The sequence below is a fragment of the Mus caroli genome, unplaced genomic scaffold (assembly GCF_978045245.1).
Source record: "Mus caroli unplaced genomic scaffold, Mus_caroli_1 scaffold_9, whole genome shotgun sequence".
Classification (NCBI taxonomy): Eukaryota; Metazoa; Chordata; class Mammalia; order Rodentia; family Muridae; genus Mus; species Mus caroli.
In genome coordinates this window covers 34,776,938-34,792,551 of record NW_028227264.1, presented here as the reverse complement: position 1 = coordinate 34,792,551, position 15,614 = coordinate 34,776,938, and the positions used below count along the sequence as shown (strand labels likewise).

The following is a 15,614-nucleotide window of genomic DNA, read 5'->3' as shown; positions in this document are numbered from 1 at the left end:
TGGTCTTTCCTTCTGTCTTAGCTCAAAACTTTGTCTCTGTAACTCCTTCCATGGATATTTTGTTCCCCATTCTGAGAAGGAACAAAGTATCAACACTTTAGTCTTCCTTCTAGAGTTTCAATCACCAAACCCAGACACTATTGCATATGTCAGAAAGATTTTACTGATAGGACCCTGACAGTTCTCTCTTGTGAGTCTATGCCGATGCCTGGCAAATACAGAAGTGGACCCTCACAGTCATCTATTAGATGGATCACAGGGCCCCTAATGAAGGAGCTAGAGAAAGTACCCAAGGAGCTAAAGGGGTCTGCAACCCTATAGGAGGAACAACGATATGAACTAACCAGTACCCCCTAGAGCTATGTTTCTAGTTGCATATGTAGCAGAGGATGGCCTATTTGGCCATCTATGGGAGAAGAGGCCCTTGGTATTGCGAAGACCATATGTCCCAGTACAGGGGAATGTCAGGGCCAGGAAGCAGGAGTAGGTGGGTTGGTAAGCAGGGTGGGGTTAGGGTATAGGGGGCTTTGGGGATAGCATTTGAAATATAAATGAAGAAAATATCTAATAAAAAAAGGAAAAAACTAGTCCAATTCTCTATAGACTACTGTTAAAGAAACAGACTTCCAAATTCACTCTTAAAATTAAGCCAGATGTGGTGACACACGCCTTTAATCACAGCATTCAGGCAGCAGAGGCAGGCAGATCTCAGTGAGTTTGAGGCCATTGTATTCTACATAGTGAGTTCCAGGACGGCTGGAGGTATACAGAAAATATCTTGATGGGTATATGCTTACTATAGTCACTTAAAATTACCAAAACAAACAAACAAACAAACAAACAAACAAATGGATTTATGGGGAGAAGGTGGATTTCCCTGCTTCCCTTGCTTCCTTGCTTGCTTGTTTATCTTTTCATACTGCCTTCAATTTTTATCTTTTCATCATTTAGTATGTAAACAGTTACTTGTTTCTTTACCAATTGGTTTAATTATCAAGCCTATACATTTCCTAAGAGAGCTAAGTCCCTGTGACATCAACATCAAGAGTACTTCCTAGCATACAGGAGTCACTCAGCAAACGAGCACTAAAATCAGTCGAATAATTTGCCAAGTAAGAAAAGGGAATAACAATGTTAGACAGATGAAGGGATGATTTTTTTTCATTAAAAATATAGTTAGTGCTTCCTTTATTCGAGATACACTAGAGATACAGGTTTAGGGTTCCATGAGGGGACAGTGGGTGCATATGAGTATATGATAGGAAAATATAAAACAACCCTCAAACAGTTGTGTGATTAATACTATAGCAGATGATCAGAAATCTAGCCCATTCTGGCTTGGGAACAAGCTTCAGAGAAAGACACAGGTAGTAAGAATAAAGGGCAGTGGTGATGAAGATACAAAATTAGAAGAGCAATGAATATCTATATTTATGTGTACAAAAAAATGGACATATGAAGGGACATGGCCCTTGGAAATAAACACCCAATTGCTGTGACATCTTCAAGGAGTGACAGGAGATGACTCCCAAACCTTATCACTGGAAAAGTAAGACTGAGCTAGTAAGGACATTGAGTAAGTCTAAATGTGTCCTGGGATATGCAGGAATTAAGCAGTGGGTATGTGTGGGTTGGGGTGGATTGTGTGGTCAGGTTTACAATTAGAAGCTTTGCAGAGCACTGAAGAGGAGGGATACTCAAAGCTGTTGGACAGGTTATCATGATTCAGGTGAGAGGTCTCAATGGCCTTGCCACACCCACTCCAATGGCAACTGTGTGACAGGCCCAAAAGCTTGGACAGAGTTGTAAGGCAAAAAGTTTCATGGAAACTTAGTCTCCTGCAACCTTGGCATCCTGTAGCACGAATGCTCCAAACTTGTCCTTTGTGTTAGTCAGTGAATGGATCTCCAGTTCTATATACCTTCCCCACTTTATGATGGTTCTTACAGTGGAAACCAGGGCCTTAGGCATTCTAGGTAAATGCTCAGTCATTGAATTACACTTCTGGTAGTCAATATTCTATGCTAGACATAGGCCTTTAAGTCCAGAAATCAAACTTAAGTTTTGAAGCATCTTTCCTTATGCTCCCTCAGCAGTAAAAGGATACAAAGAATCTGCTCTTTGTAAGCCCAGAACCCTATGATTCAGTCTTATGCACATTGGTTATCACATGGCTGTTTCATTAGATCATCCTGATGCTGTCACAATGATATAAAAGATGATGATGCTGTCAGTGGGATCAAACACTGAGTCATACCTGATACTCTGTATATTTTGTATGTTATTATGAGAAATTTTATAAATGATGTTTCTACCATTACGTAACATTTAAAGTTAGAAAGAATTAGAATTGTTAACTTGCTCCAAGGTGTCACTCATAAGCAGTACTGAAAATAGAGTCAACCTCACCCAGCCCTAACCAATGCCATACTTGTACTATGATACATACCCACGTTGAGACATGTTTGATTACTGTGAGTTTCTTTAGGGACTTGAGTTAGATATCTATGGCAGAAAGCATCACAATGACATTTTAATAGTTTGCAAATAGTTCCCCAAACTATACTCAAATAGCATGATCAATAATATTTATGATATGGCATTGTGCCTCCTCATTAGGACTTTAAAGATTCTGTTATTTAATGTTAATTATGTCTTTTATGTCCTTTTAAAAATAAAGGGAACAATTACAGGCACTTTCCCTATTTCTAAATGCAGTGTTTGAATCAAAAATTTTTAAGCGCTTCTTACACTCTCTGGCTTTGTTTTACTATGCCATTTCACAAGGATTATTATTCCACATGGCTTCAGAGATGATGATTCACAGATGAAACAGAAAGTGTCTCTTAGACAATGCACGCCATTATGATTATAAGATACACAATGTAATTATGAAGATGTTTGCAAGGTTCTTGTTTTTGTTTTGCTTCTGGACAAACAACTTATGGAGTAGCCTGCTTCAATTCATAACAGCAAACAATATCAGAACGCTTACTGTAAGCACATGAGGTGGATAAAGTTATGTTACATCTCATACCTTTTATAAAACTCAGATTTCTTTGCCATGCACCTTATAGTAACACATAACACTGACATCCATGCAAGAAGTTTGCATTATAAGGATAAAGGACACATAAAACATTCGTATCAGATCTTCTATGCTGTTAAACCTGCTTAAGTATGGCATCGGTTCTTAAAGTTGGCTAATTAAAAGTAGCTGAACCTTAGGAAATTATCAAGTCCATTAAAACCTACATCAAGGTGCAGTACTGCACTTCAGTCTTGCCTAGGTTCGGGCTAGGCAACTATTTTCCTTCCCTGTAAATTCCTCCAGGATTTACTCTACTTTACAAATCCTTGTGAATCTCAGAAGCCCAACCCTGTTTCAGGTTTCAGTTACAGTTGACTTGCCACTCACTTGAGTCTTTGCTGTTTGCTGTCTCTTGATATGATAATGAGAAGAAATAGTTTATTTGGTTTAAACTCCCACATTACAATGAATTCTGGAGGGTAGGAGCAGTAGGAGCCCAAGGTAGGATTCCTGGAAGCAGGAACTGAAGCAGAGACAATGGAGTAAAGCTACTTACTAGCTTGCTTAAAGCACCTGACCAGGATTGGCACCACCCATTATGGGTTGGGCCCTTCCACATCAATCCTTAATCTAAACCATAGCCACAGACATGTTCACAGGCTGAATAGATGGAGGCACTTTTTCAGTTGAGGTTCCCTCTTCCTAGGCTACTCTATTTTGTGTTAAGTTAATAAAAACCTAGCCAGCATAAAATGTAAACAAAAATGAAAGAAAAAAAAACTATTCAAAAGCAGTGGACTAGAATAGAAGGCTGCCTGGGATCAAGTATCTGCTTTGCCATTTGGTACTTATAGAGCTTTGGTTGTCATTTAGTAAGATGAAGTCTCAAATTTCCCCATCTCCAAAATGGGCATAAAAGCAATATGTCTTTTTCCCTCTACAAGAAGGGGCAGGACAAAGATGTTGTAGAAATAAGTGAGTTATTATTACTGGAGTATTTTATAAAGTGTTAGGAACACACTTGTGACTACTATATTTCTTAATCAAATTGCTCATAAAGGCTTATCAGTACAAAATTCTTATACCAAACTTTTAAAACACTTGTAAGTATCACTCTAAAGATGAGACTCACTTTACAAATCATATATGTCACAAAAGATGTGTCTATCAGTCAAAGTTATTACAGCATATAGCTATACATAAAGACTAATATAGAAATAAGTGCTTTTTGTGCATATATTATATGTTATATATTATATACATATATAAACATGTGAAAATAGAAACATATTTGCATAATTTATATATAAAATTTGGTAAAAAAAAGCTCTTCAAACACTTCTTAATACAGACATAGCTTTCTTTCATGAAATTTTTCAAAATAATGGAAAATAGCCCATTGTACAGAATTTTAATAAATAATAAGGCAGATAATGAAACTTGTATATAAGATTTAGAAAGATTATTTGTCTTTACCTGTAATTAGAGGGAATTCCAAATGCTATATTTTTTAACAATTGATATATGTTAACTATCTTAAACTGTGTTTAGCCAGTGATTGAACATGTAGTCATTGATATTGCTTTAATTGCATTTCACCTGTAGAATAGGGTAATATCTATGTTCTTAGAAACAAACATTATAAAGAAAGGAAAACTTGCTAAAAACTAATCATATTTCAGGAAAAAATATGATTTAGCATGTTTTCAAGAATTGATAGAAAGTTGCTAGAAATAGAATCCTGCTATTCTAAATAGCAGTATTCCAGCTTTCTAGCCCATAATGAAAACTTAACAGGTCATAGCTTTGCCTTGCTTCTATACTTGAAAAAGGACTTGAAAAAATATGAACCTGTGAATAATTATTCCTTTTTCTTATTTTTCTGTCACCATGTATACACTTTCCCTATAACAGATTATAATCCATTACCAAACAATAACTACCCAATTACAATCTTGAAGTTTTATAATAAAATATTGCACAGAAATGTAAAATTATGCAATACAACAAATAAAATAGGTAAGTACTTAAATAATTTCTGTTACACACTTTAGTGTTAAGCTCACATTATATCCTTAAATATGCTACAATCAATTGTAGTAAGCACTCTTACTGTCTCCATCAATGAACAGTGTCTTTTACTACAAAGAGTTATTTTAGTTATAAATGTCACTACCATAAAAAAATTCATCCTGCCAAGATATGCCCAGAGAGTCAAAGAAAATTCCTTCCATTTAAAATCTCCATAAGGAATTTCACTTTTTCTCTAAGAAAGAAGATAAACAATCATTTTTGTTAACGTCCACATTTGCATATAATTGCATTATTAAGAGGTGTTACTGTTTCTAAGATTAGAAAAGTATAGGGATGAGGAAATGAGGAAGCAAAACACTGTTCTATGAACTCAGTTTGCTTTTTTTGAGGCAACAGGAAGATTTGCATTTATTCATAAGTGAATACTAATGATGTATTGAGATCTGGCAATACTCCACAGAAGTATACAGAAAGACAGAGCTAGAAATGTGACCCAGTGCAGATTCATGACTTACTCCTAAGAACTCAGACACCTACTCTAAGAAAGCAGCCAGGAAGTTAGAGACATCAGTTATCTGGAGTTGAGTCAGCTAAATGACACATGGCTTTAAAATAATGACGGATTTGGGGTGGAAACAAAAAACACTGTAACATCTCTTTTGAGATGACTTTTGAGTCAACAGTTCTTTGTTGGTTGATCACCTACTTTGGGGGAAGATGCTGCTTCCTCAAGAAAGGCAGTGTTCCACAGTTCCATTTACACAGCATAGGAGCAAACATTCTCCCTCTAGCAATAATCCTTCCTTGTTTTAAATAACGGCCCAGCTCAGCTATGCTTATTGTGTGCGCTCAAGTGCTCAAGAAATACTTTTTGAATGAGTGCAAATTCAGTGAGGAGGAAAGTTATTCATTCAGAAACATCTGTGCAGGCCTGCGCGATGGTGAGGCAAGTGAAGCCAACATGCCATCCAAACACTGAGCCTGTAAAGACTCTGCAAATACAGTGATTTCAAACATTAAGCTTAAGGTCTGGCTGAGTCTAGAAACCAGGACCCAGTACTTGCTGTGACTAGTGACTGAGTACTCTGCCTATAATTTCCCTCACAAGTTGTTTAGACAAATATACTTGAAAATACTTTACATAAGTAATGAAGCCTATCTCTATTTTATTAATTGAGGACAGAACATGTTTAAATAACTCTGGGTAACTTGGAGGAGAGACCAAAGCTATTATGCTTACCCCAGTTTAATACAGGGCAGTGAACACAGATACAGTCAAACAATAGTTTCCTTCTGATCATTGTTTCCTGTCTTGTTTCCTGTGTTTTATGGCAATTCCCAAACAAGTAACTATTTTCTCTCCAAGGCCAGTCTGATGCTGATACAGTCATAGCAAACAGTACTAATTGTGAACAAGTATAGTCGAAAAGGAAAGGAAAGGTGCTCTCATTTCTCCTGCTAAGAACAAAGAGGGAGAAAACCATGAAGAGGAAGAACAGAGGTAATTTTAAAATGTGCTCTAATTAATAGCAATAAAACATTTTAAAAAATAGTTATATTTGATACCAAATTTGGTAATTGCTTTTCATCATCTCTAACAGCTTCTTTGAAAAGTAGACAGATATGTTTTGAAGTGAGCAGTAGCAGGAAAACACTTGTCTAAAGCTGGGAAGTATGTAGCAAATGAACACTGAACAACACCATTTAGAAGCACCTACTTTTAAGGCTGTCAACAAATCAGTTTGCAGAGGAAGAGTGCAAAGGAAGAGAGGATGCCTGCCTTTTTTGTTCCAACTCAAGACCCTGCATGCCATTTATCAGGCTCAGCTTACATCAATCAGAAGAGAGTCACAGGGCAATTAAATATATCCACAAAGTTATAGTAATATGATGTAAAGCACTTTACAGACATTAAATAGCCCCTGAAAAGACTAGCATTTCCCATGAAATGAGAGAGAGAGAGAGAGAGAGAGAGAGAGAGAGAGAGAGAGAGAAACACTAAGGAAGGAAAGAACACCCCAGAACTCACATTCTTGGGTGGAAGCACTAAAGGAGGGATGCCCAAGACCTATGCCCACCGAGCTGGTATGACTCAGTAGCAGTAGTGCTAGAGGTTCGCTTGGTGTGCAACTGGAACCATAAACACCTAAAGTCATCAACACCAGGCAGCAGGTCGGGGATGGTGGGGAAGAATCCTTCTTCACTAGACAGTGTGCTAAGTCCAGGAGACAGTATGCTGTAGTGGGTCACAGCGGCTGCAGACTTCTTAGAAATAATAATTTGATCACAACCACGATTGCACTCATTTCGCGCGCGAGTGTGTGTGTGTGTGTGTGTGTGTGTGTGTGTGTGTGTTTGTTGTTGTTGTTTTGGGTGTGAGTGGAAAGGGTTAAGCAGACTGAAGCTTGAGAAAATGGGAATCAACATTAGGAGCGGAGCGGTCGGGTCTTCTTCAAAGAGTAGGGACCCACTTCCGCGGTAGTGTAGTGGAACTACCTCTGCCCACCCTGTCTGCTTTTTGCGTGGACTTCAGTGCAGCCCACTCCCCTTAAAGCCACCATATAACTTCAAATAACAGTACACAACTAGCGGAGAAGTGGCCAAGCAGAATCCCAAACTGTGAGCGATCATCAGTGACTGTGCGTTCTGCGTCTGATTCTAGGGGAGCGCTGGATGTAGGTCTCTGAGCAAGACAGACAGGCAGACAGAAGGGCGGGGGGACAGTCTTGGAGGCAGACCGCTAAATTCGCTCAAGCAATTGCTCCCTCTGTTTCTCTTGTCCCATTAGTTTAATCCCTACCCAAGCAAGGGGCTCAAAGTCTTCCCAAGGAGGCGCCTAGAAAAGCCGCGCCCTACAAAGTGAGTGGGGCAAAAGGATGCCTCCTCTAGGTGACTTCACTTATCACTTTCTCCTAAATTCAGAAAGTCCGAGCTTCGAGCCCCCTACCCTCTCTCCCGCACGAGGCGAGCAGCGCGCAGTGCTCACTCACCTTCGTCCCTAGTGGTGACAGCCTTGGCTTGGAAAGTGGTGGCCCAGACCAGTCGCCCCGGGTCACCAAGTGGTTCCCGCGATCGCAGTGGCAGTTGTCCAGTAGTTTGGGATGCTCAGCTGGGAGCAAGCCGGCGAGCAGAGCAAACAAGCAGCACAGTAGTACCCGGGCTTCCACTCGGGCGGCGACAGAGGCGGCTATGTTGTCCTGGGCGGGGAGCTGCAAGCCAAAGGAGGGGAAGAGAAGTAGTGGAGTTTAGGGCACGTTTCCCGCACTTCCCTAGGAGACTGGTGCCAGGTGCGGCAGGGCGCGCTCCCGCGGCGCGAGCACGCCTGGGGCAGCTGCGGGAGCCTTAGTTCGCGCAGTGAAGGGGACCGCAGGAGCTCTGCGGGAGGAGGTTCGCATTCTCCTCGCCCGGCGCGGGCACCGACGCCGACCCGGACTCCGCAGGCGAGGGGCAAAGCCTCGGGCGTCTGCGGTGACAATCTCAGAAAGCTCGGTCCTTGGAGATGCCTTCAAAAGAGCAACAGTCAGTGAGGCTGAGATCTTCCCTCCCTGCGTACTCCCGTGGCCTGTGCCAAGCTGTGCGGACCGCGGACTCCCCGCCTCTCGCGCTGTCACAGCCGCCGCCCGGTCCCTGGCGCGCTGGAGCCGGCTGCAGCCTCCCGGAGACGTGCCCAGCGGGATGTGCGCGCGCGCGTATGTCTAAGAAGATATCTTCCCCTCCATCACTTCGGCTCGCGGGAGGGACCAGGTCCCTGGCGGCCAGCTGCAGAGTGGCTGCCAGTCCACACCCTCCCAGCTTTCATCCCACCCACCCCGCCCCTTCTCCTCCTCGCGCTCCCCTCCTTCTTCTGCTCCTCCCCTCGTAGCCGCTCCTGTGCTCCTAAAGGCAGCAGAGGGACCTAGAGGAAAGGGGGGGGGGGGGAGGAGGAAAAGGATGGTGAATGGAGCGCAGGTGTCTTTGGAACGGAGGTGGGAGCAGGCACCATAGCTCTCCAATAGGCAGGGGCAGGGCCGGGCCTTAGGGGTTGAAGAGGGAAGAGGATATACTGGGAGGCGGAGGACGTGAGGCTGGGCCACAACATGTCCCACCCGGGAGCGGAGAGCTTTGGCTAGCACGCTGTAGCTGCAAGGTGGATGGTCAGGGCTCCTGAGCAATCTAAGATCACAGCTTTGAGAACATTGAATGGGTTACTAGGCTGGCAGATAATTGATTTGATACTTAGAGATCGAAGGAACCGAGTTCCTGAGGAGGTGTGACAGATCTCTGCTGTGATGGTTGGGAGCCAGACCCAGAGCTTGAGAGGGGTCACACAGGTTTCCAGAGAGACTACATTTACTTCAGCATGCCAGGTGAGAGTGCCAGAGGATAGGAGGGGCTGGTGGCGTCAGCCGCGGTGCTTTGGGCTGCTGTGTGCCTTCAGAGTCACAGGGGGCGATCACTGCCTAGTAGGAAAGAGGAACTCTGGGCTCAGCCTTCATGTGGGTCTGGAGTTCCAAAACCCAGAGGCACACTCACCTTTCGAATTTAGTTCCTCTGTCCTAGCCTCTGCCTCCAGCAAAATGGCAGGCCAGGGAACTGAGTGGATTTGCTGGATTCAGCTTCTTTGCTGGTGGAAGAGGGCCCACCTGGAAGCTTATTTATGGCGCTTCCCTCCTAATTTCTATTCTCAAAAAGCATCCCTGACTAACCACAATTACAAGAAAATTGTTACTACCCCCTCTCATGGGGGTAGCCTGAACAAATAATCAAACATGGTTTATCCTTCCATTCCTTCTTTCTCTGGTTGTTTCTGTAGAGGCAGTCTGCTTCTTGAATACTTTTCATTGTACAAATGTACAAGTCCTTTAGGAAGACATCACAATATTATTGCTCAGTGCACTAGAGTAGAAAGAATTGTGCCATATCAATCCTTTCTGTTATTGCAACCACACTGTGTTAATTCTGTCTACCTAGAAATGAAAGGTAGGCAGCAATCCATAAGACACCGTGTTTCTGGGTTCTCATTTTGAAGCAGCCCCACTTTCTTTCAGGGACCCATCTTTATCATTATCCTCAAAGGTCATGAGCTCAGATCTCAAAGTACATTTTTAAGTTATCAGCCTTAAAAAAAAAACTGTTGAGTTCCGGAAGAGATAAGTTAAATTTCCATAAACTTATTTACCATCTACTCAAATAAAAATCATAAGCTCAGCAGCAACATCCACATGTATATTGTGTAATGTAAGGAGCAGTAGGAGAGATGGCTGTTTGCCAGCTCTGTGATCCATTAACCTCTTTAGCTCATCATTGGCAACAATAGCACCCAATCACATTCTTGTGTTTGAAAGACAAGGGATTTCTTTTCCATCTCAAAATCACAATGCCACATTATAGTCTAAAAGAAATCGCAAACAATAAAAGTAATAGGAAAGGAAGAAAAACAGTTTGCTTTTTTTTCTGAACAAATGTTGCTATATTGTTTTTCTTGAGTTGGAAAAGTGCTGAAAAGCAATAAAGTTCAGAAAGGCATGATAATAGATTTTGAAGAATGCATTATTCTGCCTATCAATCCTTTTAATTAGCAAACTACCCTTTAAATGTTTATTTGTATAATCTATTTATTGATACACACATTCTTTTGAAGAGGAAGATTACTGGGAAAGAGGATGGGTAAAATGTATCTATTTCATTACTCTCTCAGGGTGATATCTACCAGAGGGAGCCTGCAAGAAGGCTATGCATTCTCAAAAACTCTAGCTTTTCCTCAGAGAATCCTTAGCCTGAGTAGCTGATGAACTTGGAAAGTGCACAGATTTAGCCTTACTGTCAAAAGGTTAGCCTTCAGGCTAAATAAAGCCTGGTAGATTCAACAATCTGAAGCATGGTTCCAGCCAGCACCATTCGCTCACTTAGTGGTGGAAGACAAGGTTAAGGGACACAAAACGCAGAGCTCACAAAAGCTAATCTCCACCCAAAGTGGCATTTCCAGAAAATATTTTTAAAATTTAATTTTGAAAACAGTCACAGATTTGATGCTTTTTGAAAAAGCCTCATCACAAAAGCCAAATGAAGCACATCAATGAAAACACGTGGTTAATTAGAATGTTCATTTGCTAATGATTTTTTTCTCCTGAACAATCATGCTCTCTTGACTCAAAAATACAAACAATAAGCAATATTCAGTTCACAACTCCTAATAGAGGCTGCCCTCCCCATGATTTGTAAATGTTTATCGTTTTAAGAAATTGGGGAGGGGTAACTGTTTTACCTCCAAAAATTGATTTGTATTTCTTTCAATGAGCTGTAACCAGCACCTGGAATCAGTTGACTAAGCAGGCACCCACTAGAAGACTAAGTTACATGGAGGGAGACCTATAGCAACCTTGGGGGAAGTGCTGGTCCCAGGTCTTCTCTTAGAAGACACACTCTATATCTGCTTCTTTATGCTGAATCTAGTGGAATGTTTTTTATATGAAAGAAGAGGTTTTTTTTTTTTTTTTTTTTTTTGTACTATGTTTTGCTGTGTGTGGTTGTCTGAAAGAAATAATGGTCTACATCGTTCATATATTTGAATGCTTTCTCCTCAGTTAGTGGAACCAAGGAGTTTGGGAAGGATTAGGATGAGTGGCCTACTTGGAGTGGGTGTGACCTTGTTGGAGGAGGTGTGTCACTGGGTGGGGTCAAAAATCCACAACATTTCCAGTTAGCTTTCTCTCTGCCTCTGTAGAGGAATTTTTATCTATTATGATGGCTGCTCTGGCAAGGGACTACATCCAAAGATATGATCTGGCCAGAATATAGACATGCCCTGTATTACAGTATGATCTGGCTGGAATACAGACATACCCTTAGTATATCCCTAGCAATGAAGGTATGTAGTTTGTAGACGGAAGCAGCCTTGTTTGAAGTGATGTCTAATTGAGGGGCAGACAAGGTGACAAAACAGAGAAAGATATGACAGAATGAGTCAGAGAGGGATACACTGAACTCATAGCAGAAAAGCACAGGAAAGACAGACTACTTAATATCAGACAGGAGGGGAAAAACAGAGAGAGAGAGAGAGAGAGAGAGAGAGAGAGAGAGAGAGAGAGAGAGAGAGAGAGAGAGAGAGAGAGAGAGAGAGAGAGAGAGGTCTCCTGAGAGGCTCTGTCAGTGCCTGACAAATATAGAAGTGGGTGTTCACAGTCATCCACTGGACTAAGCACAGGGTCCCCAATGGAGGAGCTAGAGAAAGGACTCAAGGAGTTGAAGGGGTTTGCAGGCCCATAGGAGAAACAACAATATGAACCAACCAGTACCCCCAGAGCTACCAGGAACTAAACCACCAACCAAAGCATAAACATGGAGGGGCCCATGGCTCCAACTGTATATGTAGCAGAGGACATCAAGGAGAGGAGAGGCCCTTGATCTTGTGAAGGCTTGATGCCCCAGTGTAGGGAAGTGAGAGAGGTAAGTTAGTGAACAGGGGGAGGGAGGATGGGATAGGGGGTTTTCAGAGGAGAAATGAGTAAAGGGGATAAAATTTGAAATGTAAATAAAGAAAATATCTGATGAAAAAATAAAAATTTTAAAAAAGAAAAAAATTAAGAAAACTTTCATATTTTCACAGTATTATAGCAAAATAGCTTCTAAAGACATGTTAACTCTTAAGAGCCTATAAGTACATTGTTTATGTTGTAAACTATTTTTTTTCAGATGAAGTTAAGGTTACAGTCTGTAGTGGGATGACACGAGTTCCTTCTTTAAATAGCAAAATAGTATTTTTGTGTAATACAACTCAGATAGTTATAATAAAATCTTAACCCGTGAACAGCCCCTGGCTCCTAAAAGAAATCCTCTTTACATGATGTAAATACTTCAAAATCATTCTAGTTTAGGGACATCCATACATTCCAAGAATGTGCTTAAAATATGATGTACAGACAGAGGCATGGGAACATTTGGTGACTGTTAAACATACAATTAATCTGCCATATTTTCTATATTCCAAAATTACACTCCAACTGGGGCACAGATCAATGGTTTAATGTTAACATGCCATTGAACACCATTCTGTATCTTATTTTCTATATAAATATCTCTTCCTCTTCATGCTAACTTTATGCTACTGTTATCTGCCTCCTGGAAAAGCTTCTATTCAGAGGCATATCATGATATAAAGAGAAGCAAAGAAAATGCAAATAGGGCACACACACATACACACACATGTATGTGTGTCTGTGTGTACATATATGCATGCACATATAGTATGGGTCCATGAGCGTATATGAGTTTTTATATAACATGTACATGAATCTAAAACCAAACCATACTTATGTCATACAGACTCATCATCTATACCCTACCTAATTCTCATGTGTTATATAGTTTTATGATTATGTGTCTACATGATTATTTCTATCACTGTTATTATGAGCTAAGTTCTGTGTTCTGTTATCTTTAAATAACATGACAGTAAAATAAATCCAGATATACAATGAATTTTACTAGTTATTTTGCAGAACAACAGTTCTCCATATTTTTTTTTCCTAGAGCTACAGTTTTGTTTAACCATGAAAGGTCTTCATAGAGGTTGATGCATGTACATAACATGTATTTATTATTTTCCATGCTTGTGATTGAGCCTAGAGTTTGTACATACTAAGAGACTTCTCGATCACTAGGCTCTACACCAGCCATTAAAAAACGAAATTTGAAGAAAGAATTTGTACAGATTGTTGTCAAAGTCACTATGTAGCCAAGACTATCCCATAACTCATTGTGATCCTTCTTCCTCTTCTTCTTTAATGCTGGGATTTGAAGTATGAACTAACATGCTGGACAACGAAAACATTTAAAGGTATTTGATAACTGTTACAGCTGTTCCCTGACTGGGTGGTATTGAACCCAGAGCCTCACACATGTTGAATATGTGCCTTACCACTGAGCTGAATCCCTGAGGTTTTATGAGTCGTTTGCTGGTATCTTTGTTTTGGAGGCAGGGTTCCATATAATCCTGAAGGCTCTCAAACTTACAAAGACTTTACTGCCCCACCCCTCACATGCTGGGATTACAGGCATATACTTTTATTTATAGTAGTATAAACTACATGTGGGACCATGAAAGGCAGTCTGTTTTCTGATTGAGCTACATTAAAACCCCAGAGACCAGAGACACAGCAGATAACTCTGCAAGTGACAGAAGGAATTTTGCAACACTTCCAGACACTAGGCTCCTGACACTCCATAATTCTGTGGTCATCAGTCATGTAAGGCAACACCCCAAGCCCCTGGTATTCTATCTGGACTCCAACCTCACAGTTACCTGGCAAAAGCCAGGTATGCTCTGCCCCACAGTTACCTGGCAACATCCAGGTAGGCCTGGCCCACTATATGAGGGCTGCTTGCCTCCTCATTCTTACTCTCTTGCCTCTCTTACTCTTGCCTCTCTCTCTTGTCCTCTTGTTCCCCCTTGCTCCCCATTCCTTTCCCCCCTCTCTCCACATGGCCATGGCTGGCCTCTACTTCTCAATTCTCCCTCTCTCTACTTTTCTCTCTGCCTCTACTACCCTCTTAGCTCCCCTTTCCTAACCTCAGGCCCACCCTCAGAAAAGGGGGGAGGGGTTGTGTTCCATTCATCACAGCTTTCCACCATGAGAATAAAACACCTTAAGACCATGGTCTATCTGGATCCTCCATGCTGGAGCAATTCAGCAGGTCTTCCTCTAAAGAGCCACATCTAATCTCACTGAGGAGGCCTCTCTGTATTCTCAGACACAGCTTCCACTGAGCCACACTGCCCACCTGAGCAGGCCTAGGACTCCCGTCCCCAGCAAGAACAAGCCAGAGCTCGTCTTCCCACTTTCCCTTTGGCCCTGGGGCCAGAGCCAGCCCTATGGGCCCCCACTCTGTTCTCAGCTCTTCTGGGACATCCAGAAGTTCAAGAGTGAGAACCTGCCTTCCCAGAGCCGACTCTTCCACAGCATCCAGTTGCGTCTGTGGTACCTGAGAGTCCAAGCTGAACTCTGGCAGATCCCAGGGACTTCAGACTGACCTTTCCCATCCATGGAATGTGACCCTACAGCTTCTCACAGCCCTCTCTGCCGAGGTGTGAGGTGCCTGCAGTCAAACTTCCTGTGTCCACCTCCATGAGGAGCCCTAACCCTGTGGCGGCTGGTTCAGGACACCATTTTAACCCACAACTACACTGGTTTACACAGATTCTTAACATCACAACATATAAGGATTTTCTTGGACTGGAAACAGTAGATCTAGCAGAAGGATCTAGATGATAGCTTATCACAATCTTGAGATACAATATGTATTTCCTGGTTTGAAGATAGAGATGACAATGTGACAGAAATGCAGTACCTTAGGAGCCGAGAATAAAAAAAAAAAATGGTTTCTTTTTCTACCACCCAAGTAATTCAGTCCAGCAACCTGAATGAGCTTGGAGGTGGATTGTGTCCAGAGCTTTCAGAAAAGGGTGAAGCTGTGGAAAGTTTTATGTTGGCTTGAGACTCTAAGAACAAGAAACTCTAATATTTCTGAACAGGAGAACTGTGAAATAATAAATAGGTATTTTAAATTACTA

At 41.6% G+C, this 15,614-nt stretch overlaps 1 protein-coding gene and 1 long non-coding RNA gene across 9 annotated transcripts in view; one reads left to right on the top strand and one right to left on the bottom strand.

Annotated features, from left to right (window-relative positions):
- Positions 1 to 8,858, bottom strand: part of Hs3st5 (heparan sulfate-glucosamine 3-sulfotransferase 5) — a 294,266-nt gene extending 285,408 nt beyond the window's left edge. For all 5 annotated transcript variants that reach the window (XR_015048396.1, XM_029482550.2, XM_021174949.2 and 2 more), the window contains exon 1: positions 8,056 to 8,858. The gene's annotated coding sequence lies outside the window, so the exon portion shown is untranslated. The remainder of the gene's footprint in view (positions 1 to 8,055) is intronic.
- A 141-nt stretch (positions 8,859 to 8,999) lies between these two features.
- The window catches only part of LOC147002617 (uncharacterized), a 121,503-nt gene continuing 114,888 nt past the window's right edge, over positions 9,000 to 15,614 (top strand). For all 4 annotated transcript variants that reach the window (XR_015048393.1, XR_015048392.1, XR_015048394.1 and 1 more), the window contains exons 1-2: positions 9,000 to 9,411; positions 13,705 to 13,880. This is a non-coding gene — a long non-coding RNA (uncharacterized LOC147002617). The remainder of the gene's footprint in view (positions 9,412 to 13,704; positions 13,881 to 15,614) is intronic.